The sequence below is a fragment of the Heterodontus francisci genome, chromosome 26, assembly GCF_036365525.1.
Source record: "Heterodontus francisci isolate sHetFra1 chromosome 26, sHetFra1.hap1, whole genome shotgun sequence".
Lineage (NCBI taxonomy): Eukaryota > Metazoa > Chordata > Chondrichthyes > Heterodontiformes > Heterodontidae > Heterodontus > Heterodontus francisci.
Genome location: NC_090396.1, coordinates 55,784,845 through 55,809,040, shown reverse-complemented (window position 1 = coordinate 55,809,040; position 24,196 = coordinate 55,784,845). Strand labels below are relative to the sequence as shown.

At 42.9% G+C, this 24,196-nt stretch overlaps 1 long non-coding RNA gene across 1 annotated transcript in view; it reads right to left on the bottom strand.

Moving 5' to 3' along the window:
- LOC137384566 (uncharacterized) overlaps nt 1–24,196 on the bottom strand; it is a 253,581-nt gene that overhangs the window by 80,625 nt on the left and 148,760 nt on the right. Inside the window, exon 2 of the long non-coding RNA XR_010977611.1 lies at nt 1,665–1,717. This is a non-coding gene — a long non-coding RNA (uncharacterized lncRNA). The remainder of the gene's footprint in view (nt 1–1,664; nt 1,718–24,196) is intronic.

The window sequence follows — 24,196 nt, the reverse complement described above, 5'->3', positions numbered from 1 at the left end:
CATAGGGTGGAAACTGGGAGAGAGCAGGAGGGAGTGGGAGAGATCTAAGTGTGAACCCGAGCTGTCAGTAACCATTTAAAAAAAATGTTTCAGTTTGGATAAGGTGATGGCTGTTACTCACTGCTTAATAATATATAACAGAGGGTTAGCTAGATATAGGAATAGAGCATAATGCATACCACAATGGCACTTAATCTGAACAGCTTCCACCTTCCCCTTCAGTTAAACACATGACTGGTTGAAAGCACATATGTGAGTGGGTGATTCTGAAGTTTATGGTAGCCTGTAAAGACGTCTGTACTTGCGCGATGAGTTCAATGTGATGGAAATGAGTCAATATCTCCGTGCGTAAAAAGTTAGAGGTGTGCCAAAATGCGCATAGATCATTTCCTATGGAATTGGCAACATTTGTTACATAAATTGCTGCAGAACAATGTGAAAAATGAAAACTTGAATAACAGATTACCATGGCAAGAGAACATACATTGCAAAGAGGTATGGATAGAATAGTTTTCCCAGAACAAAGTATTTATATACATGTGAAGCGGTAACATCTGTAATTTGGGACCTTTTTAAAATGCAATGATGCATTATGCGTTCTGCACTGGCATTGACTTTTGCTAGTATTGCATCTATGTGAAAGATTAATTATCTTGCTTTTTCATTTGAAGTAGGTTACATGCTGATACTCTGAAAGTAGGTAACATGTGGGCAGCCCTGCCCAACCAAAGCCACTCATTAACAGTGAATTTCCAGTCATGTGACCATTTTGATAAATGCTTTCAAAATATGTTCATTGATATCATAAGCATATAAAACACATCTGAACAATGTTAAAAGATTTCATAGATTCATTAAAAAAAATTGGAACAGCATATTGAAATTGCCTCCACCAGCTCGCATTTCCTGAACCCTTTCTGATTTTGAACACTTCTATTAACCCCTTCACCTTCTCTGTTCTAATAACAACCCCAATTTCTCTGGTCTCATCACACAACTGAAGTCCTGCATCCCTGGTACTATTCTACTAAATCTCCTGTGCATCCTTTCTAAAGCCTTGACTTCCTTCCTAAAGTGTGATGCCCAGAATTGGACACAAAATATTCCAGCTGCGACCTAACCAGTGATTGATAAAGGTTTAGCATAACTTCCTTGCTTTCGTCCTCTATGCCTTTCTTTGGCTTTAACAGCCTTCTCAACTTGTCAGGTCACCTTTGTGTATCGATATCCCCAGGTCTCTCTCTTGCTGCATCCCCTTTAAAATTGTACCATTTTGTTTTGATTGCCTCACCTCATTCTTCCTACAAAATCAAGTCAATCACTTCACACTTATCTGCACTCAACTTCATCTGCCATGTGTCTGCCCATTTCATCAGTCTGTCTATGCCATTCTGAAATCTGTTGCCATCCTCCTCACTGTTTCCTATGTTTCTGAGTTTTACACCATCTGCCTCCACAGGATGATTTCCTTTTTAGCCCCTTTTCAGCCCCACGCTTCCAGTGAAGTGGGGATAAGGTGGGAGGGTGGCATGGGAAAGACTGGGAAAGGTTTTGTGAAGGGAGGAAAATGGAGTGAGCCTCAAAGAGCTAGAGTTCGCACACAGGATAGAATTGGAGTCAAGCCAGATGTAAAGTGATTACATGGCATTTATTAGCTCTCTTACCCATATGATCTGGTGTATTTTGTTGCTTTATTCGAGGTCTTGCAGCAATATACCTACAGGGTTAAACAACAACAATGTTAACAATAATAGTGTAACAACAGTATTTATATAACAAGAACAAAACAGTATTTATATACTAGAGAACAGTAGTAATTATTTGGTAGATTATAATTGTACCAACAAGTTAAAATTCTGAATATGTTCAACTGACCAAAAAATTCTAAGATCTCCATGGTTAATTGAATTGCCAGTCTAAAATTTTGGCGAGCAAAAGCAATGTAACTATTAATCTTTAGGAACAACATTAACAAGTTGCTTTTCTCTAGCCATTTAATTCTGGTGCTGATGACCAAGCCGAAGAATTTGATGCTTTGGCTTGCCAATCAGCTTATTGATTTACCATTCCAGGGTGTCTGCATTTCGCCTGTTTCGCATTCCAAGCTCTCTCCACAGACTGGTTATTGTCTTCATATTGAATCATCACATTAACAAATGCCATCTTTTCTCCTTTTTGGAATATGATGCATTTCCAGAGAGAGCCACCTGGCTTAGTGCAATATATGACATCCATCGTACTTGTTCAGCTTTTCTAGAATCTCATTGTGCCTTTTAAACCTTGCATACTTGAACAAGTTACAGTTTTCGCATATGTGCAAGATTGCTTAATTCGCCAAGTTACATCTCTTGTGTAAGTTCTCTTCTGTGGGTAAGGGTGTATCTGGTTGGTATAGGTTACATGTTAATTTAAGGCATTGAAGAGTTGGGACTGTTTCAAGCCATTCTTCAGATTCAACCAATTGTTTTATCCTTTTGATAGTAGGCACAGCCGAGGCCTGGGAGATTAGAGATACAGCCACTTGTGGAATTTCACTTTATTCAGCAGACCAGTCAGTCGGTTTGTCCACTGATTTCCGCAGTCACTCTGGTTTTTCAATCTGTGGTTGCTCATCGATGCTTAGATTTATCACCAAGTTGTCCTGGCCATTGCTTTTGGTGGGCTTGATAGAATCAAGATATTCCTCAACTTCTCGGAGTGCTTGAAATTTTTACCTGTCTATATTTGTCCTGTTGTGACCACTCATGGACCATGGCCATGGACCTTCCAGATGATAATTGATGGGATCTGAATCTCCATTTGGGCAGTCCCACACCCATGTTTGGAGTAAAGTAGGCTGCCTGATATTTCATTGGGTAGATGCAACATGTCTTTGACCAACTCCCTGATTATTCTGTCCGGCTCATTCAATGGGTTTTGAGATACTTTATACAAGTCTTTTAAGATTTCAACTTACTTGTTATGTATGATGTCAACTTTAAAACTATCAATCCATCCAGTCAGGTGTTGCTTTTTGCAACAGAATATTTTTGATATTTTGAAGCTTGTCCTCATTCGCATTGCAGCCAGGTGATGGGATGCCAGGCAAAAGTGCTTGTAAAATGATGGCAGAAGGCATCAGGAGGGAAGCCCAAGGCCGTCCAGGGGACAGTCCCAGAAATGAGAATGGCAGCAGCTCGGCTGTCCACCGACTGAAGGCAGGCAGCCAATTAGTTCAATTATCTGGCCAATTAATGGCCACTTTACAATCCCGCTGGAATTTTACTGACATCGGAACAGGCCCCCGCCACACGTTGAGACCGCCAAGTACATCAAGACAGTTTGGCAGCGGCTTTCCAAGGTGGGGAGCGGTTCCTTTCTGGCTATTCCTTAGCCCAAGGAGGAGACGCTCCCGGTGGAAATGGCCACCCTTGCAGCTCTGATACCACCACTGGAGGGTTCACCCCTCTGATTGCCAGCCTGCACATTTAAAAAAATTTCTTACCCACCTTTCAAGGGTGCCTCAACATGAAGGTGCCCGTTCCTTCTCCCTGCAGCCCCAGAAGCAGCCATTTCTATATGGGGCGCTACCAAGGTCAATAGTGGTAATATCACCCCCACGATCTTGGGACCATCTTTCGGTCCAGAGAACGGGATTTCACTATTTCTGGTAAAATTCTGGCCCATTTGTCAATAATTTAGCTTGGAATCTACTTTTCAACTCCAAAGTAGTCATTTCAATCTAATGTAACACATGTGACTTGACATACAAGCCTTTATGATATATCTATGTGATATAGAAACTGCCATCTTTTTGAAGTGGCTGTGTTGCAAGAATATTTTGAAAGATATCCATGTTCTCATTGCAGCTGAGTGTGGCCTTAGTTAGTCTCATCATCATAATTCTGATAAAAAGACTGAGTAACAGGTCATTAGCAATAGGTTTGCTACGTTTCTATATAGAGGAGCCTCTTGGGTCTTTTCTCCAGGATATCTGGAATGAAAGCCATTTTTAGCCATAACTGAAGGAGTCTTGGGATCATAGTCGGGCCGCTGTCCGTCAGTTCTTTAAAGTCCTCCACACACATGCCATCTCGACCTACTGCACTCCCATCATTCCATCAAGTGACAAGTTTACTTCCATCCCACTAATTGCTGTCATTAGACCCCTGTGACCAACTGGCAAATTGTTTAACGTCAATTTATTATTTTGTGTGAATAATTTAGCTTGGAAACTACTTTCCAGTTTCCCTTTTGTAAGTGGTCACTTCATTTCAATGGAACACCCATGAATTGACACACAAGCCTTTATCTATCTTTGTGGTATAGAAAGTGCAGTGTTTTATATGTGGCTTTCAAATTCAGATTTTAACAGACTGCATTGCCGGATGATGGGTTTTTGAATATGTTTTTACATTTTATTGGATTTGACAGAGTTTTCATTAGGATAGTCTGTAATCTCAGCTTGGTGTGGAGATTCTGTACTCTTGTCCACCCTTATGGGAGTGCTAGCAGCTCCTTGCTTGGAGACGAGTTTTAAGAGCCTGCTGTTGCCTGAAGTCTGTTTGTTTTTGCTTTTGTTTGGTTGCTTTCTCATCAAGATGTTGATTTACCTTTAAACGATTGATGACTTTTCATTTCTCTCCTCTTTTTCTGCATTGGTGAAAACATTTGAAATAAATTGCAGATGATAAAAGAAAGCTGTATTGCAGGGATTGTCTTCCAAAACGGTAAATCAAGCCTTAAGACGTTGCCCATTCTTACTGTTGACATCACCAGTACACCACAGGCAGTCCGGGGGTTTCCAGCAGTAAAAGTACTGCCAGTCCTGTAAAACAAGCCTGGTACGTTCCATAGATACTATAATATCTCACACTTCAAGATGTGCTGCATAATCAGTGATCAATTGAACATTTCAGAATGTTATCTCAATTCCACAAAGTTGTATAAACCTGATGGAATTGAACAAGTTTCAGTAAATAATATTCAAACAAAGATGTCTTCCAATATCTCCTTAACCAGAGTTAAAATGAGTTACCAACAGTAATGCCAACTTCCTATTGAAAAAAAATCAAACTCAATACCAAGCGTATTTCTTTAAAAATAAAATGTACTAATTCTTGAGCACTTTGGAACATTATTGATGTCAAAGGCATCTGCCAGAGGGAAAAAACACAGATTGTGCCAATGTCACCCATAGTGAAGAGTGGAGGCCTGCTCCCATTTATCCTGTCATACATGCTTATGTGCCAATCAGAGCTTTTAGAACAATGCATTTTTTCTCAGTCAATACTTTGCTGCTAAATTAAACGTGTCTGCTTTTTGCACACTGGAAGCATTCAAAGTTACCAATAAACATGGTTCACAGAAGTGTTTTTCAACCTTTTCTGCACGGAAGACCTCCTGAAAATATTGACAACACTTCTAGAATACCCCTTATCTTAACTTAGCATCTCAAACAGAAAGAGTACCATCACTACAGAGAACATTTTTATCTTGTATACAGCACAAGAAATAGCCTGCAAGTAACTCAATGAACACACAAAGAAAAATGCAAAATGCAGAAGACTTCCAGTTTCACGAAGACAGGCATTTGCAGCACATCATTACCCAAGAAGTGGATTAAAGGAGCTGTGCTGTCTTGTTTGCAGGAGGGCAAGGAAGGAAATAACTGTGGCAATAGCTTTGATAGATTTAAATTTTCATTGAGGACGACATACCTGTTTTTCAATATCTCAGTTGGCAAGAACTCCATGTCTGCCAAAATTCTTTCAATAATTTGCTAAAGAATTTTAAAAAGACTGCTAAATAGAATACAAGTGATTTGCAGTCTGCAACCATCCCTGCATACGGAGAACTGGAAAATTTATGTAGCCCTGGAATTTCTCGCTTGCTTTGTTAATTTGACGAGCTTTCCTACAGTGAGTATAAAGACGTTGAAAATGGCAAGGCCTCCATGCTAAAGTTGAAAAGCAAGCATAATAAAAATGTAATGTCAGTGAGCTCTTGATTGCATATAATGTATGACACGCTGCAAAATGGTCCCAATCCCACAGAATGATCAAACCCCACCTTGATGAACACACACTCAAATTAAACCACATTCAAAGAGATTACCCTCAATGATTCATTAAGATAAAAGCCATGCAGCATTGCTTCATACAATATTAACCAACTGCTGTGCATGAAGGTATGAGCAGCCAGGGCAAGTTCTTCCAAAGAATAAATGGATATTTTGATACAGTGGGAAACAGATGGATCGGAATATATAAAATGCTTGCATCTGGATGTGCAGGTGCTTAAAATAAATATAGTTTTTCACTAAGTGAGACTCTGATAATGTTAAAGGTTGGATCCTTTAGTGCATTACAGCACACAGGTTTAATAGTCTTATGCAATAAGCAAATGCTTGCACCACATTTTCTTTTCAATCTTTCACTTCATGATAGAAGGGACTTCGAACGAAACTCAATTCTACTGGAAAACTGTTAATACCTTACTTGCTGGCTGCCTTGGTCTCTAACCACTGAACCAGAGTCAATGATCTCAGAAACATTTTGGCACACTGACTTCAATGGGATCACCAGGCATTTGTTAATAAATGGGAGTCATCCCTACATTATCATATAACAAAGTGTAAACAAATGTAGAAGGATAGCATTTGCTCTATTTTGTACGTCCAGCGACCTACAACAGTGAAGCTAGAACATTAGGTATAACTCCCCTGCTCTTCTTTAAGAGTTTCATGGGTTCTTTTACATTCACCCAAGAGTGCAGACAGGGCCTCAATTTAACGTCTCATCCGAAAGACAGCACCTCTGACAATATAGCACTCTCTCAGTACTGCACTGGAGTGTCAGCCTAGATATTTTGTGCTCGAGTCGTTGAGTGGGACTTGATCCTGCAACCTTCTAACTCAGGAGGTGAGAGTGCTACCAAGTGAGCCACAGCTGACAGCAAATGGCAGTCTCGGAGCAATGACCACCTTGCAGCCAAGGTAAAGAATTGCTTTCAAGAGTGTACATTCCCTTTAGTTTGCAAATAAAAGTCTTAGGCCTCAAAATTCCTCTTTCAATGCAAAATGGGAAAATGGTTTGTTTCATTTGTTAAAGGCCTAGTCATGAAATGCATCCTCAAAAATCTCATTTCAAGGTTGCACTGAATAAAAATCTTGCTGGTAGAGAAAAACAGTCTTTGTCCCCTTTTTATTGAAAAAGGAATTTTGGGATCCTGCAAATAGTTTTGAAAAGTCAGGCTAAGCAAGTAGGTGAACCAAACAGAGCAGAATGGTCCCAGCTTCAGTCCCTGGCCTGTGCTGACCTAGCTGCTCTCTGAGGGAAAAGATTCTACCAGATGTCCACTCCTGATCATTATACACCAAACTTTGCTGGGAGGTGACCGCAACCCCGTTGAACGAGGACCGGAGAGGTTAGGCTGCAACGTCCCCGCAAACAAATAGCCTGCCAACACTTGCCATCAAAATTCACACAAAAATAATGGCCACTGGACTGTGGGGCTATAACTCAGCATACTGCATCCACCCAAGGACAGGCATGCAAATTAGGAGGGACGATTAGTGAAATAAAAGAAAAATTCATCCCTTCATGGTTGTGGAACTCCACAGCTTTTAGCTGAAGTGTTACAAGAGGAAAATTACCCAAATGAGGAAAATTCCCCAGGTGAACAGGATATGAAGACCATTGACCACCTACAAAGGGACTTTTCATGACATCACACAGGACTATGACATTAAACTGCATCCCACAAATAAATACCGACAGTTCTGGTTCACCACCTTTACAAACAATGAAAAGTCAGGCCCATTATTTTGTGACATTCTTTGTTGTCCTGCAACACCCCACTTTCAGACTGTACGTCAGTAAATTATTGAGGTTAAAAATAGAATAGCTGAACAAAAAAAGCAACAAGTTGGAGAGATTAGTTCAGGTTGAAAGAATGTTTCTGAGAAAAACTTCCTCCTTGTGATTTACTTGTCTAAAGTGTGAGAGCACAAAGGTGCTAAGTAGTACGTATATTCCAAACTCAAAAAAACACAGCTCAATTTTTCTACATCACAAATTTGTACTCAACTCTGAATTTGTAATCCTTTACCATACTTTTCAAAAATACTACTCGATGATAAAAGTTCTCATCTCGTTTTAGATAAAGGCAATAAACTACACGGTAACGCAATGCAAAATATACCCTCGCTAACTTTACCCCTTCCAGCCCAATGATAATTTCAATCCATGACTTCTGTCGATCTCTTTCCCATCATGGAATCAAATGCTGTGCCCCAAAGCTTAAGTGACAACGTCGAAACAAAGCATTTGCACGCAACCCCAGATCGTGTCTCACTCTTCTTCACTCAAGTCAGGTTACACCAGAGTCCAGATTTACAGCACAACTTCAGTGTTAGTGCAAAATGAAATACATTTCACAAATGCACTATATAAATGCACTTCCTTACAGTGGTTGTTCACTCATACCAACCAGCAGAACATGGCGGCCAAGTTCACAAACCACACATATGGACAGTCCACATGCACAGAGCTAGATTTAAAGGTTTCAGAATCCAATTGGTCCAAGGTAGTCTAAAATTGAGGGGCCTAATTAAAGTTTGCTTGGGTGCAGATATCAATCTGCCGCTCCTCTTGGAGAAAAAAAAATGGTCAGGATACCACTAGAACTTTCTTCTTTTTCAATTGTGTCGTAGGAATTTTAACCACCAGAATAGCAGACTGGACCTCACGTTAGCATCTTAAGAAAAACGCAGCACACCTGGCAACGCAGCACTCTCTCAGCAGGGCACTGAAGCATCAACCTAATGGTGTGTGCTCAAATCAAATAATTGCTGCTTGAGAATTGTCCAAGAAATGTAAAACATGTTTGCAGTTCATTTCCTCTCCTTTCAAAGATAGAAAGATTCCCTCTTCCCGTGCCCTACTCAATCTAATTGCTGACCCAAGAATTGAAGATATTCACCCATCTGAAATATATGGAAAGTATCATTTAATTTTCCAACCTTTAAGATTGCATATTCTCACTCGTGATGCATATATGTGAAAACAGTCAACGTTACATGGTTTCAAAATAGTGCCCCAAAATTCAGTTATTTGTAAGCAGACAAGCAGCTTCAAATAAAAAATCCAGATACATCAATGTATATTGGGAAGAACGGGGTCTTGAAATTAATACTTTGTTGAAGATATATCAGAGTCTTCTTCTTCTTCTTTGGCCTCCTTGTCTCGAGAGACAATGAGTAAGCACCTGGAGGTGGTCAGTGGTTTGTGAAGAGTGGTTTGTGGAGTGGCTATAAAGGCCAATTCTAGAGTGACAGACTCTTCCACAGGTGCTACAGATAAAATGGGTTGTCGGGGCTGTTACACAGTTGGCTCTCCCCTTGCACTTCTGTCTTTTTTCCTGCCAACTGCTAAGTCTCTTCGACTTGCCACAATTTAGCCGCGCCTTTATGGCTGTCCACCAATTCTGGCAATTACTCGCAACTGACTCCCACGACTTGTGATCAATGTCACAGGACTTCATGTCGCGTTTGCAGACGTCATGAAAGCGGAGACATTGACGGCCGGTGGGTCTGATACCAGTGACGAGCTCGCTGTACAATGTGTCCTTGGGGATCCTGCCATCTTCCATGCGGCTCACATGGCCAAGCCATCTCAAGCGCCGCTGGCTCAGTAGGGTGTATATGCTGGGAATGTTGGCCGCCTCGAAGACTTCTGTGTTGGAGATACAGTCCTGCCACCTGATGTCAAGGATTCTCTGGAGGCAGCGAAGATGGAATGAATTGAGACGTTGCTCTTGGCTGACATACGTTGGCCGGGCCTCGCTGCCGTAGAGCAAGGTACTGAGGACACAGGCTTGATACACTAAGACTTTTGTGTTCCGCGTCAGTGTGCCATTTTCCCACACTCTCTTGGCCAGTCTGGACATAGCAGTGGAAGCCTTTCCCATGCGCTTGTTGATTTCTGCATCGAGAGACAGGTTACTGGTGATAGTTGAGCCTCGGTAGGTGAACTCTTGAATCACTTCCAGAGCATGGTCGCCAATATTGATGGGACAGGATGTCAGAAATGCTCCATCCAAGATGTTCGTTTTCTTGAGGCTGATCGTTAGACCAAATTCGTTGCAGGCAGCCGCAATCCTGTCGATGAGTCTCTGCAGACACTCTTCAGTGTGAGATGTTAATGCAGCATCGTTAGCAAAGAGGTGTTCCCTGATGTGGACTTTCCATACTTTGGTCTTCGCTCTTAGACGGGCAAGGTTGAACAACCTGCCACCTGATCTTGTGTGAAGGAAAATTCCTTCTTCTGAAGATTTGAATGCATGTGAGAGCAGCAGGGAGAAGAAGATCCCAAACAGTGTAGGTGCAAGAACACAGCCCTGTTTCACGCCCCTCAGGATAGGAAAGGGGTCTGATGAGGCGCCGCTACGCTGAATTGTGCCTTTCATATTGTCATGGAATGAGGTGATGATACTTAGTAGCTTTGGTGGACATCCGATCTTTTCTAGTAGTCTGAAGAGACCACGTCTGCTGACGAAGTCAAAGGCTTTGGTGAGATCTATGAAAGCAACGTAGAGGGGCATCTGTTTGCGGCATTTCTCCTGTAGCTGGCGAAGGGAGAACAGCATGTCAATGGTGGATCTCTCTGCTCGAAAGCCACACTGTGCCTCAGGGTAGACTCGCACAGCCAGCTTCTGGAGCCCGTTTAAAGCGACTCAAGCGAAGACTTTCCCCACTATGCTGAGCAGGGACATTCCACAGTAGTTGTTGCAGTCACCGCGGTCACCCTTGTTCTTATAGAGGGTGATGATATTGGCATCACACATGTCCTGTGGTACTGCTCCCTCGTCCCAGCACAGGCAAAGCAGTTCACAGAGTACTGAAAGTATAGCAGGCTTGGCACTCTTGATTATTTCAGGGGTAATGCCGTCCTTCCCAGGGGCTTTTCCGCTGGCTAGAGAATCAATGGCATCATTGAGTTCCGATTTTGTTGGCTGGGCGTCCAGCTTACCCATGACTGGCAGAGACTGGGCTGCATTGAGGGCGGTCTCAGTGACATTTTCCCTGGAGTACAGTTCTCGGTAGTGCCCAACCCAGCAGTCCATTTGCTTGTGTTGGTCAGTGATTGTGTCCCCTGATTTAGATTTGAGGGGGAGGGGGTGCGATCTTCTTGATGGTTGGTCCAAAAGCTCTCTTAATGCCATCATACATTCCTCTTCTGGTGTCGGAGGCCAGCTTAAAATGACTACAAAGGTGTTGCCAGTAGGCATTTGCGCAGCGCTTGGCTGTTCTTTGCGCAGCGCTTCTGGCTGCTTTAAGTGCTACGGATGTTAACTCACTGGGGGCTTTCTTGCAGTTCAGAAGTGCAATGCGCTTAGCGGCTATGACAGGTTCCAGCTCTTCAAAGTGAGATTGAAACCAGTCTGCATTCTGCTTCACACGTATGCCAGAGGTGGTCATTGCTGAGTCATATTTGGCGACTCTGATGTGAGCCCAGTTGGTCTCTGCATCCCCTGTAGGAGTGTTTTGAAGGGCTTTTTCAAGTGAATTTAGAAACTTATGTAACAGCTGTGGATAAGAAATTCTGCTAGTGTTGATGCGCGGGCGGCCCTTCTGCTTGAGTGATGTAGCTTCTTTGGTTTGAGTCTAACCTTGCTGCACACCGGGGGGTGGTCGATGTCACAGTTCGCACTGTGGAAGCTGCGTGTGATTTGAACGCTGTTTAAGGAGGCTCGCCTTGTGACGATGAGGTCCAGCTGGTGCCAACGATGTGATCTTGGGTGCCTCCAAGAAACCTGGTGACAGGGTTTAGTATGAAAGAACGAGTTGGTGATGCAGAGGTTATGATAGATACACAATTCAAGTAGTCTCTGTCCATTCTCATTCATCCTTCCAATGCCATAGCGCCCAAGGCAGGAGGGCCATGCGTCATGGTCGGCCCCAACCCTGGCATTAAAGTTCCCCAGCAGGGACAGATGTTCGGTATTGGGGATGCTACTAATGATATCATGGAGTTCCTTGTGGAACTGGTCTTGAGCTTCAAGTGGCGAGCAGAGTGTTGGAGCATAGATGCTGAGTAGGTGTACTGGACCAGAGGTGGTGAGCAGTTGGATGGACAGTATGCGTTCCAAGCCATTTGAGGGTGGCTCTATCATGCTGAGCAAAGAGTTTCTGATGGCGAAGCCCACTCCATGCTGTCTTGGTTCTTCAGGATCCCTACCCTGCCAGAAGAAGGTGTAGTCTTGCTCTCTTAGAGATCCGCATTCCACAATGTGGACTCAATGTCCACATTGAGTCTACTGAACTCGTTGTTAATGATGGCGGTCTTCCGAGAATCGTTAATTTGTGTAAGGTCTTCCGACAGGCCAGGACACATAGTTTTGACATTCCAGCTTGCAAATCGAAGACCTGGTATCTTCTTTCCTTTTTCCGTGCTGTTTGGTGCGGTGTTGCAGTCCACTTTTCGGGCAATGACCCCGAGCTCCAAGCACCCATTGAAGCAGGTGGACTGTGGTGGGACAGAACCTTACTGACCGGGGGCTGCCCGATTTGAGGCGGGCGGTAGCTGTCCAGTGAGATGCGATGACCTCTCCCACCGACAAAGGCAACCCGTGGCGCCCAATCTCTACGCCAATTGAACTGGACTTATAATCCGTAACTGCTGCCTTCCGTGTTGTTTCGGTCGCTGTGAGGCGACTATGGAGTGACCTCTCCATGGCGCATGCCTGGGCGGATGTATGGAGGTTGTGAGTTGCCCAAGTGTCAAAACCTCCCTCTCGGCCTTCCTGGTGGGGTCCAAGGGAGTGCAGAGCACGACGTTTGGCACCGGTATGGCTGCAGGAACTGCCGGAAACATGCCAAAGGTGACACATGACCGCCTTCGGGGTTCCGCTCCGGATTTTCTGTTAGGGTTTACTCCCTTAGCCTTGGTCTCTCCCGAGAAGCCCACAAGGCAGTGGGGTAAAGTCAGAATATATTTCCTCAAATCTAGCCTTCAAAGGGGTCAATAGTTTGTACAAATATCCTTCGAAACAGAGAGTTTGATTTTTCAATATTTTAGTTTTTTAAAATTTGTTCATGGGATGTGGGTGTAGTTGGAAAGGCCAGCATTTATTGCCCATTTCGAACTGCCCTTAAGAAGGTGGTGGCGAGCAACTTTCTTGAAGCAGTCCATGTGGGGTAGGTACACCCACAGTGCTGTTTGGGAGGGAGTTCCAGGATTTTGACCCAGCGACAGGGAAGGAACGACGATACATTTCCAAGTCAGGGTGATGTACAACTGTGTTCCCATGTGTTTGCTGCCATTATTCTTCTAGGCAGTACAGGTCTTGGGTTTTGAAAGTGCTCTCGAAGGAGCCATAGCGCGTTGCTGCAGTACATCTTGTAAATGGTCACGCACTGCTGCCACTGTGTGCTGGTGGTGGAGGGAGTGACTGTTGAAGGTGATGTGTGGGGTGCCAATCAAGCGGGCTGCTTTGTCCCGGATGGTGTCAAGCTTCTGGAATGTTGTTGGAGCTCCACCCATCTAGGCGAGTGCAGAGAATTCCATCACACTCCTGACTTGTGCCTTGTGGATGGTGGACAGGCTTTGGGGTGTCAGGAGGTGAATTACTCGCCACAGAATTCCCAGTCTCTGACCTGCTCCTGTGGCCACAGTATTTATCTGGCTGGTCCGATGAAGTTTCAGGTTAATGGGAACTGCCAGGGTGTTGATGGTGGGGGATTCAGTGGTGGTAATGCAGTTGAATGTCAAAGGCAGATGTTTACACTCTTTCTTGTTAGAGATGGTCAATGCCTGGCACTTGTGTGGTGTGAATGTTACTTGCCAGTTATCAGCCTAAGCCTGAATGTTGTCCAGGTCTTGCATGCAGGCACAGACTGCTTCATTATCTGGGGAATTGCAAATAGAACAGAACACTATGAAATCATCAGCAAACTACCCCACTTATGACCTTACGATGGAGGGAAGGTCATTGATGAAGCAGCTGAAGATGGTTGGGCCTAGTACACTACCCTGAGGAATTCCTGCAGCAATGTGCTGGGACTGAGATGATCAGCCACCAAAAACTGTTGTATGATTGGTTTAGTCTAACTAGGAGAGATTACTTCAGTACGTTTTAACAATAATTAGTTTATTATATATCAAAGAACTGTATACAGCTTTGCAGAAGTATGTCTAACTCCACTGATGCCATGCTGCTTCTCATTCCAGTTTCTTTCTCATGTGATCTCTTACATCATCATTGTGGGAGGTATTAATCACACTATCCTAAACATTAACCTTTTCAAACCCTTATACTACAGAAACCATCCTCCCTTGTTCTAGGTATGACTCCAACCAATGCAGAGTTTTCTTCTTATCCTTATCAACTTCAATTTTATTAGGGCTTTTTGATTCCACACTTGGTTAAATGCTGCCTTGATTTCAAGGTCAGTTGCTCTCACATCACCTCTGGAATTCATCTCTTTTCTCCATGTTTGGATCACGGTTGTAATGAGGTCAGGAGCCGAGTGGTTCTGGCAGAACCTAAACTGAGCATTGGTGAGCAAGTGTTTTTTTGTTGAGTCAGTGCCACTTGATAGCACGGTTGACGACACCTTCCATCACTTTGCTGATGATCGAGTGTGGACTGATGGGGTGGTAATTGGCCCGATTGGATTTGTCCTGCATTTTATGGACAGGACATACCTATGCAATTATCCACATCATCAGGTCGATGCCAGTGTTGCAGCAGCACTGGAACAACTTGGATCGAGACGCAGCTGGTTCTGGAACACAAGTCTTCAGCACTCCAACTGGGATTTTATCAGGGCTCACAGCCTTTGCTATATCCAGTGCACTCAAGCAGTTTCTTGATATCATGTGGAGCTGAAGACTGGTTTCTGTAATGCAGGGGACCTCAGGAGGAGGCCAAGATGGATCATCCACTCAGCACTTCTGGCTGAAGCTGGTTGCAAATGCTTCAGTCTTATCTTGTGCTGCTGCTTCACCAGGCTGGAACTTCAATTTTTGGCACAACTAGTGCTGCTCCTGACATGTTCTGCTCATTGAACCAGGGTTGGTCCCCTGGCATGATGGCAAAGGGATAGGCCAGATAATGAGGTTACAGATTGTGGTAGAATACAGGTCTGCTGTTCCTGATGACCCACAGTGCCTCATGGATGCCCAGTTTTGAGCCGCTGGCTCAGTTCTGAATTTATCCCATTTTAGCACAGTGGTTGTGCCATACAGCACAATGGAGGGTGTCCTCAGTATGAAGACAGGACTTCATCTCCACAAGGACTGTAGTGTGGTCACTCCTACCAATATTGTCATGGATAGATGCATCTGCGAGAGTCAGATTGGTGAGGACAGGGTCAAGTAGGTTTTTCCCTTATGTTGGTTCTCACCACCTGCCACAGGCCCAGTGTGCCCAGCAATATCCTTCAGGGCTCAGTCAACTCAGAAAATGGTGCTGCTACGAAGTCGTTCTTTGTGATGGATTGGTGACGGGCATTGAAGTCCTCCCACCCAAAGTACATTCTGTGCCTTTACTATTCTCAGCGCTTCTTCCAAGTGTTCAAATGGAAAAGTACTGATTCATCAGCTGAGGGAGTGTGGTAGGTGGTTTCATGTATGAAAATCAGTAGGAGGTTTCCTTGCCCATGTTTGACCTGATGTCATGAGACTTCATAGAGTCCAGAGTCAATATTGAGGACTCACAGAGCCATACCCTTTGGACTTTATACCACTGTGTTGCTCCCTCTGGGACGGTGATGGAGGAGTCTGGAATGTATAATTCAGTGAGTATGACTGCATCAGACTGTTGCTTGACTGGTCCGCAGGACAGCTCTCCCAATTTTGGCACAAGCCCCCAGATGTTAGTAAGGAGGACTGGGCAGGGTCGACTGGGCAGGGTGTGCCTTTGTCATATCCAGCGCCTAGGTCAATGTTGGGTGGTCCATCCAGTTTCTACTTATTACATTTTTATCATAGTGTTTGATACAACTGAGTAGCTTGCTAGGCCATTTCAGAGGAAAGTTAAGAGTCAACTACATCACTGTGGGTCTGGAGTCATTGGACAGACTGGGTAACGACAGCAGACTTCCTTCCTGAGAAGGACATTGGTGAACCAGATGGGTTTTTACAGTAGTCTGGTAGTTTCACAGTTATCTTTACAGACTTGTTTTTTATTTCAGATTTATTTAGTTAACTGAATTTAAATTCCCCAGCTATGTGGTGGGATTTAAAGGGTGGCATTTTATGCTCTCCCCCACAACTGGTTTGGAGGCAGGGAGAGCATAATATCCAGTGGGATGGTGTGAGGGGGGACCCCGCCACCATCTCATCTCTGCCGAAATTTAGTCCGTCAATGGCCTTCCCTCCCCACTGCCGATTGAGACCCTTAACTGGGTAATTAACCCCAATTAAGGCCTCTTCCCGCTGCAGCCACAATTACCTGTATGGCGGGCAGCCCCTTTGTCGCACAAGAAAAACGGCAGGGAAAACCGTGCAAGCTGCTTCCCGGCTCCAGGGAGTAGTGGAGGGGTGGGGGGGGGGCTCTCGTTCAATGGCACTTAGTGCCTGAACGAGGAACCCGGTATCGGGAGGGGGGGGTTCCACTGAGACCCTCCCTCTCCGGAACACCCATGAGACCCTTCCCATCCTGACCTACCTGAGGCCTGGCTCCAGCGACGTTCCGCAGCCTCTGGTAGGTGCAGCTGCAGCAGCAACCACCACCTCCACGGTGGCACTGCAACTGCTGGCCTCTGATTGGCTGGCAGCTCTGCAAGGCTGGGACTTCCGGTGACGGGGTCCTAAATCCTATGGAAGGCCCCCCACTGTCCACCGATTGGCACTAAATTTGGCAGGCGTTCTGTAGAAGAGGCAACATGGGGATCTCAGCGTCAGTTTCCCCAACATTGAGATCCCTGCCGCCAGCATAAAAGTCTCCCAAACTCTCTGGATCATTAGTTGAGGCCTCTGAATTATTAGTCCAGTTAACATAACCTGAAAAACCACTTTTTGAAACTATTTCAAAAGTTTGTTGTTGAATCTAACATCTTGATTTCCGTGTGTTAAAAGTCATAAAGCCATATAATTTCTACAAGTTATATTTTGGTGGCATCTCAGATCTATGAACAGTGCTGGAAGTCAATTTCCTGAAAGCAAGTGAAGAACATTCAGGTGCAAGTTGCCTTGCAGTGCAGCACACAATAAGAAACTGCAAATGAACTGTTGCAAACATTTCAGGGCTCGAAGTGACTAGGTAATGTCTGGAGGTCTTGCGTAACCTATATTATGCAGGTGTGCAGACAGCACCTGCAGGCTCAACCTGGGCAAGGCTTATATGGAGCTAACACAGCAACATTCAAAAGCCAAGAGGTGTGAGTGTGTGTTGCAGAACTAGAAGCGAAAATGAGTTGGGAGACAGCCTAGTCTCAGTTCATCAGGACTTCCTACTAATTTGACATGATACTGAAATGTACAGCCAGTTTCAATGGAAAACTTCAATGTTGTGACTGTTTTAATTTGAAGAACATAGCAGAGAACATTAACAATAATTGGATTGCATGCAATTAAAGCCACTTTACTCCCAAAATTGGTTATTATATTTTCGGCAGTTCTGACTTGAGTGCTGAAACCTGCCAACAATTTCATCTGGCAATAAAACCTGTTATTATGGGAATGTAACATTTCTAACAGTATCAAATACATTACGTACATTTAAAGGAACAAGTGACAAGTTATCACAGAGAGCATTTTCAGCATAGCCTGCATTATTTGAACTGCCTCCTACTTAACAACAGCCTCTCTGAAATTAGATTTTTAGATTTAGAGATACAGCACTGAAACAGGCCCTTCGGCCCACCGAGTCTGTGCCGACCATTAACCACCCATTTATACTACACTAATCCCGTATTCCTACCACATCCTCACCTGTCCCTATAGTCCCCTACCACCTACCTATACTAGGGGCAATTTATAATGGCCAATTTACCAATCAACCTGCAAGTCTTTTGGCTGTGGGAGGAAACCGGAGCACCCGGAGGAAACCCACGCAGACACAGGGAGAACTTGCAAACTCCACACAAGCAGTACCCGGAATTGAACCCAGGTCGCTGGAGCTGTGAGGCTGCGGTGCTAACCACTGCGCCGCCCATAATATCTTTTAGTAGAATGCAGTTTTTGCAGGGCTTTAGGGAGAGAAATTCAAATATATTCAAACGTTACTCAGCAAATTTATGATACAAGTAGTTTTCCTCAACTCTCACTCTGTCCCGCCACAAAAATTTGTATTTATATAGTGCCTTTAATGTAATAAAACAGCCCAATGTGCTTCACAGGAATGGCATCAAACAAACTTTAACACTTGCAAAGGCCATTTCTTTCCTCTTTTTGAAAAACAATCTTTTCTCAAGAAAACCTGTCAAAGAGAATTTCACAACAGCTTCAGAGATGTTAGACAACAGTTTGCCAATCTTCCACCTCCCTACACCCAAAATCAGGTGAGAATTTTTATAAATTCTACCTTATTCTTGCAACTACGGAGACACACACCAGAAACTAGAACCACACAACTCTCCTTGTACATATAGCTGACATGCACCTAATGTGTTGTTTTAGATGCAGTATGCAAGAGATGGAGTACAACACAGTGCTGGAGCGCTTATTCAGTCTTGGCACAGTCAGTCCTGCAACATGCAATTGTGATTAACTGTAACTTTTCCTTTCGACCCAACCTGATATATTACATGTAACAAGATTTGGCAGTATATTCTTATCTAATCTTTTCCCCAGTGTTGTAGTACTGCATGAATTAAATGGGTTTTCAGACAAATTATTAAGAAGATTTTGATATGTTACGCTCTTATGTTGCCTAAAATGATATGTTGCAGTTGCTGACAACACAGTATTGGAGCAATTAGATAAGAAAGCTTCTAGTGCTAGCCCAGCAATTAACCACTTAGGTTCTTTCCATTGTGCTAAGTATGCCAGAAGAGACTGAACACCACAGGGAGTATAGTCAGCATTAGAAAAGTGCATTCTCCAGTCAGACTGGAATCTGAATTTAACCCTTTCTCCCTTCAGATTTCTATGAATATCCACTAAATAGTTTCCAATGACTTGAAAAAATAGCTTTTTTGTTGAATTTCTTTTGCTTTACAGAGAGGAAGGAAAGTGTGACTCCTGATTCCTTGGGCACCATTTGTCCTCTGATAACCTGTCCAAGTGGGTACTTTTCATGCATAAATTATATAGAATTACATTGAAATTGCAACATGGAAACAGACTGTTCAGCCCAACCAATCTCCTCCACAAACAGTCATCCCAATCCCATGAGTCACCAAACTAAGCTGTTCTCAACATGTTGAGATGGTCTCTGCTTCAATCACTAATTCTGGGAGTGCATTCCACAGACACACAACCTCCGTAGATTAAAACGTTCTCCTGACCTCAGTCCTAAATCTCATATCTATGAAATAGACCCGTAATCACTGGAAACTGGGAGAAATCTTTATAAAATCACTCCATAACCTCTCCTGTTCTGATGAAAATAGCCAACAATTTCAAGTCTTCATGCTTATATTTATTATCGAACAACAACTTGCATTTTTATAGCACCTTTAAAGTACTAAAACATCCCAGGGCACATCGCAGGAGCTTTATCAACCAATACTCATCTCTTCTATAATCTCAACATCATTCCTATAGTGTGGTGCCCAAAATTTCTTATGGTACTCTTTGGTTTGCATAGATTCACAATTATATCATAATTTTTACAATCTATACCTTGTTATAAAACCAAATATTCTATTTGTTTTTTTTTAAATGACCTTCTCCACTTGAGTTATTGCTTTTAATATCATGTGAACCTGAACTCTCCAAATCCTCTGCTCTTCAACCTCATCCAGCTTTCTACTATTCAAAGTATAAAGACGACCTGGTTCTAAAAAAATCTAAATATATCACATCATAATCAGAGATTGAATTCTGTCACTTTCAGCCCATTCCACCATCATATCAACAGCCACTTGCTGTTTTCACTCAGCCTGCAGTATTATTTGCTATGCCTCTTAATTTATATCATCTGCACATTTGAACACCTCTTCCTCTCGCCTCAACAGTGAACAGCAACAGGCTATTTGACTGAACATCACAGCTGAGTCCACATTCCTATCCTCGAATGGCGTCATACATGCACACTTCCAGCAAGGATCACTTTATAGCGATCAGAAACCCAGCTGATTCTTTCTTTCTTCCTTTCACTAAGTCAGGAGTAGCACCTCCTATACCTGACCTGGATAACATCAGCAAACTCAGCACTGACTATGAACCTTGAACCTTCCTGGTCTGGATGGCCCAAAGAAGGTGGCTTTACCTTTGAAGCAAAAGAAAATCTTATTCATCAATTCTATCAGGTTTAACTATCAAATCATTGAAGATTTACATGGGATTCTGGCTGCATTTTATCGAAACCATCTTAATAGTGGGAGGAGCACTGTCTAATCTCAGAAGCAACACCATGATCGAAATATGGGACAATTAAAACAACCTAGAGCTGGAAAGCTCTGGGACTAAAGCTGCAATAGGTCGGTCTTAATGGGCATGGTATAACTATGAAATTTAAATTGTGCTTGAAGAATAGAAGGCTTGGGATTAGTGCTTCCATGCTAACCAATCAGACAACAACTGTTTCATGAACTATCACCTAATTAGCATTGTGTTTGTATTATCCAACGTCTTATTCACAAGGGAAGGAAACAGTTAATACCGCAAACAATAGGAAACTATAGTGCACTGATACTATATCCCACATTAACTTTCTTGATGCTCACCCACGTCTGCCTCAGTCCTTCAAACAGGCATGGTTGAAAACGCAAACAAGACAATGAAAATAAGCGGTGAGAGAGTAGTTTCACTGCTATCTTTTAAATGGGACTTAAAGGACAATCCCACATTCCTTGGGGCGGGTTGGGGTGGGAAGGAGTTTGCAAACATCCTCACATCAGAATGTCCTTTTAACATTTAGTCGCTAGAATCTCACGTGCATCTGTAAAGGCAGCTATGGTTTGGTTGATGGCATAGAAATGTCAAGACATACCACTTTGGCCACACATCAAGCTAATGGCTTGACTACCAGTGGGAGGACAAGTCCCTTTAAAGACCGCTTGCCACGATGGATTACATTTCTCTGTTCTCAGGAAGGCCACAAAGAGGAGACTATATAAACTCAAGCCTTGTGAATAAGACGTTGGATAATACATACACAATGCTAATTAGGTGATAGGTCGTGGAACAGTTGTTGTCTGATTGGTTAGCAAGTAAGCACTAATCCCAAGCCTTCTATTCTTCAAGTACAATTTAAATTTCATAGCGATACCACGCACATTAAGACCAACATATTGCAGCTTTAGTCCCAGAGCTTGCCAGCTCTAGGTTGAAATAGGGGACAATTAAAACAATCATGGTGTTGCCTCAGTTTAAACAGCACTCCTCCCCCTATTGCAGCACAGAATTGGCACAGCCCTATATAATAGCCAGAGAACAACTCAGTTTGCCAGTTCCCATGTATCCTAATGGATTATGCTAAAAACCTTAGATAATAACAATCTTAGATAATAAGAGTAAGTTTATGGCAATTTCTTGGACCCATTTTCAAAGCAGCTGCTAATTTAAAGAATTTTCAGCTGTTAGACATTAAAATGTGCTTTCACATAAATGGTGCAAATTTGTTTACTCTGGTCTTATTATACAGCAAAAAAAAACATGCACCTTAAACTGGCCATGAGGTGATTCAAATGAGGTCAGTATAAAGAGCGGTTTTCAAAGCTCTTTTAAAACACACAGCTGACATCCAAGCAGTAGATGGATGCAATCCATTGATAGCCTTTCTTCAAGGCAAATAGTCCATTTAATTGAGTTTAACAAAACAAGATTTGCACACATCTCATTAACATTGAGATATCTCAGATCGCTATATTTCACGTTATTTCCATTTTGCCTTTAATTCATGAAAAAGCAGAGACATGAACAATTAATTTTCCTGGAACTTTTTAAACCGAGTGCACTGTTTCTCTCTTTCCTCCTCCATGCAGCACCCTGTCTATTTTGAGCAAAAATCAAAATGCTGCAGATGCTGGAAATCTGGAATAACAAAAAGAAAATACTGGAGGTCTGGCAATATCTTTGGAAACAAGAGACAATGAGTTTTGAGGAAGGGTCCATATCCAAACATCTCAGCTGTTTTTCCCACAGATGTTGCGTAACCTGCTGACGTCATTTGTTTCTCTTCCCCCATTCTCTGCTTCCAAGCTATACTCCCAAATGCTATGGTGGGACAGTCCAGGCCATCGAAAGCTCCAGAGACAAATTGGCGCTACTGCTTAATTCGTTGGCTAGGAGGATGGATGAGCAGCAAGTCTGTGTTAAATCCCAAATAATATGGTTAACAATGGCATGAGCGACAGCAGAAACCACTATTTAGACCATGTCTCCTAGTGGGAGAGAATCAAGTGCTCTTAACACTATAGTTACCAAACTGCAATCATGTTTACCACCTAACTGTGGCAAATGGCTATTCTCCCCACCACTATGCATGTAGTAGTTATCATCAGAGTAGTAAGGCATTTTGTTATACTGTTATGGTCTGAAAAACTAGATTAGGACTTAAAAAAATTTTTATACGACCATACAAATTAGGAGGAGTAGGCCACTCGGCCCCTTGAGCCTGCTCCACCATTCAACAAGATCATGGCTGATCTGATTGTAACCTCAACTCCACATTCCCACCTACCCCCAATAAGCCTTCCAACCCCTTGCTTATCAAGAATCTATCTAGCTCTGCCTTAAAAATATTCAAAGACTCTGCTTCCACTGCCCTTTGAGGAAGAGAGTTTCAAAGATTCATGACCCTCTGAGAAAAAAATTTCTCCTCATCTCGGTATTAAATGGGCGACCCCTTATTTTTAAGCAGTGACCCCTAGTTCTAGATTCTCCCAAAAGGGAGAACATCCTTTCCACATCCGCCCTGGCAAGACCCATCAGGATTTTACATGTTTTAATCAAGTCACCTCGAACTCTTCTAAACAGTGGACACAAGCCTGACCTGTCCAACCTTTCCTCATAAGACAACCTGTCCATTCCAGGTATTAGTCTAGTAAACTTTCTCTGAACTGTTTGCAATGAAACAAAGAACAAAGAAAATTACAACACAGGAACAGGCCCTTCGGCCCTCCAAGCCTACGCCGATCTAGATCCTCTATCTAAACCTGTCGCCTATTTTCTAAGGGTCTGTATCTCTTTACTTCCTGCCCATTCATGTATCTGTCTAGATACATCTTTAAGTAAGGAGACCTTCCTTGAGTAAGGAGACCAATACTGTACTCCAGATGTGGTCTCACCAATGTCCTGTATTTTGCATAACCTCCCTACTTTTGTGTTCAACTCCCTCGCAATAAACGATAACATTCTATTAGCTTTCCTAATTACTTGCTGAACCTGTATACTAACCTTTTGCAATTCATACACTAGGACACCCAGATCCTTCTACATCTCAGAGCTCTGCAATCTCTCACCATTTAGATAATATGCTTCTTTTTTATTCTTCCTGCCAAAATGGACAATTTCACATTTTCCCACATTATACTCCATTTGCCAGATCTTTGCTCACCCACTTATACGATTATATTCTATTCCTTCACTTTCACATATTTAATGATGTAATGGTAATGGTTGCAATAAAAACAGGGCAGGTTGAAGTGATAGTTTCATACTGAACACAGATACTGGGCTGCTACTAAATTTATTTAGTATTTGCAGTGTTACAGTGACTTAGCAGAACTTACAATGACAACAAAAGGTGCTACCATTATCCTGTCAGGAAACACCAATAAATGCAAATTAAATAGCTTTACTGCTGTGCAATTATCATAGATTTTTTTTTAGGTTAAAAATCATAATGGATACGGCTTTAAAACCACTTCAGAAACGATGAACCTGGCTCCTTTATTTTCCAACAGACTACAGTTATTAACCAGACTATATCAATGGGTTCCACCGTCATGCAGCAGTTCTAGTTGCTGAAATGATTGAGTAAATGTTTGCATTTGTTATGCTACCTTCAAATAGCACCCAAGTTAAGGTGTGCTCCATAATTTTCTGGTGTCACAGTAAATGAAGCCAAGCTCCTTCAGACTACTTTCTACAGGACC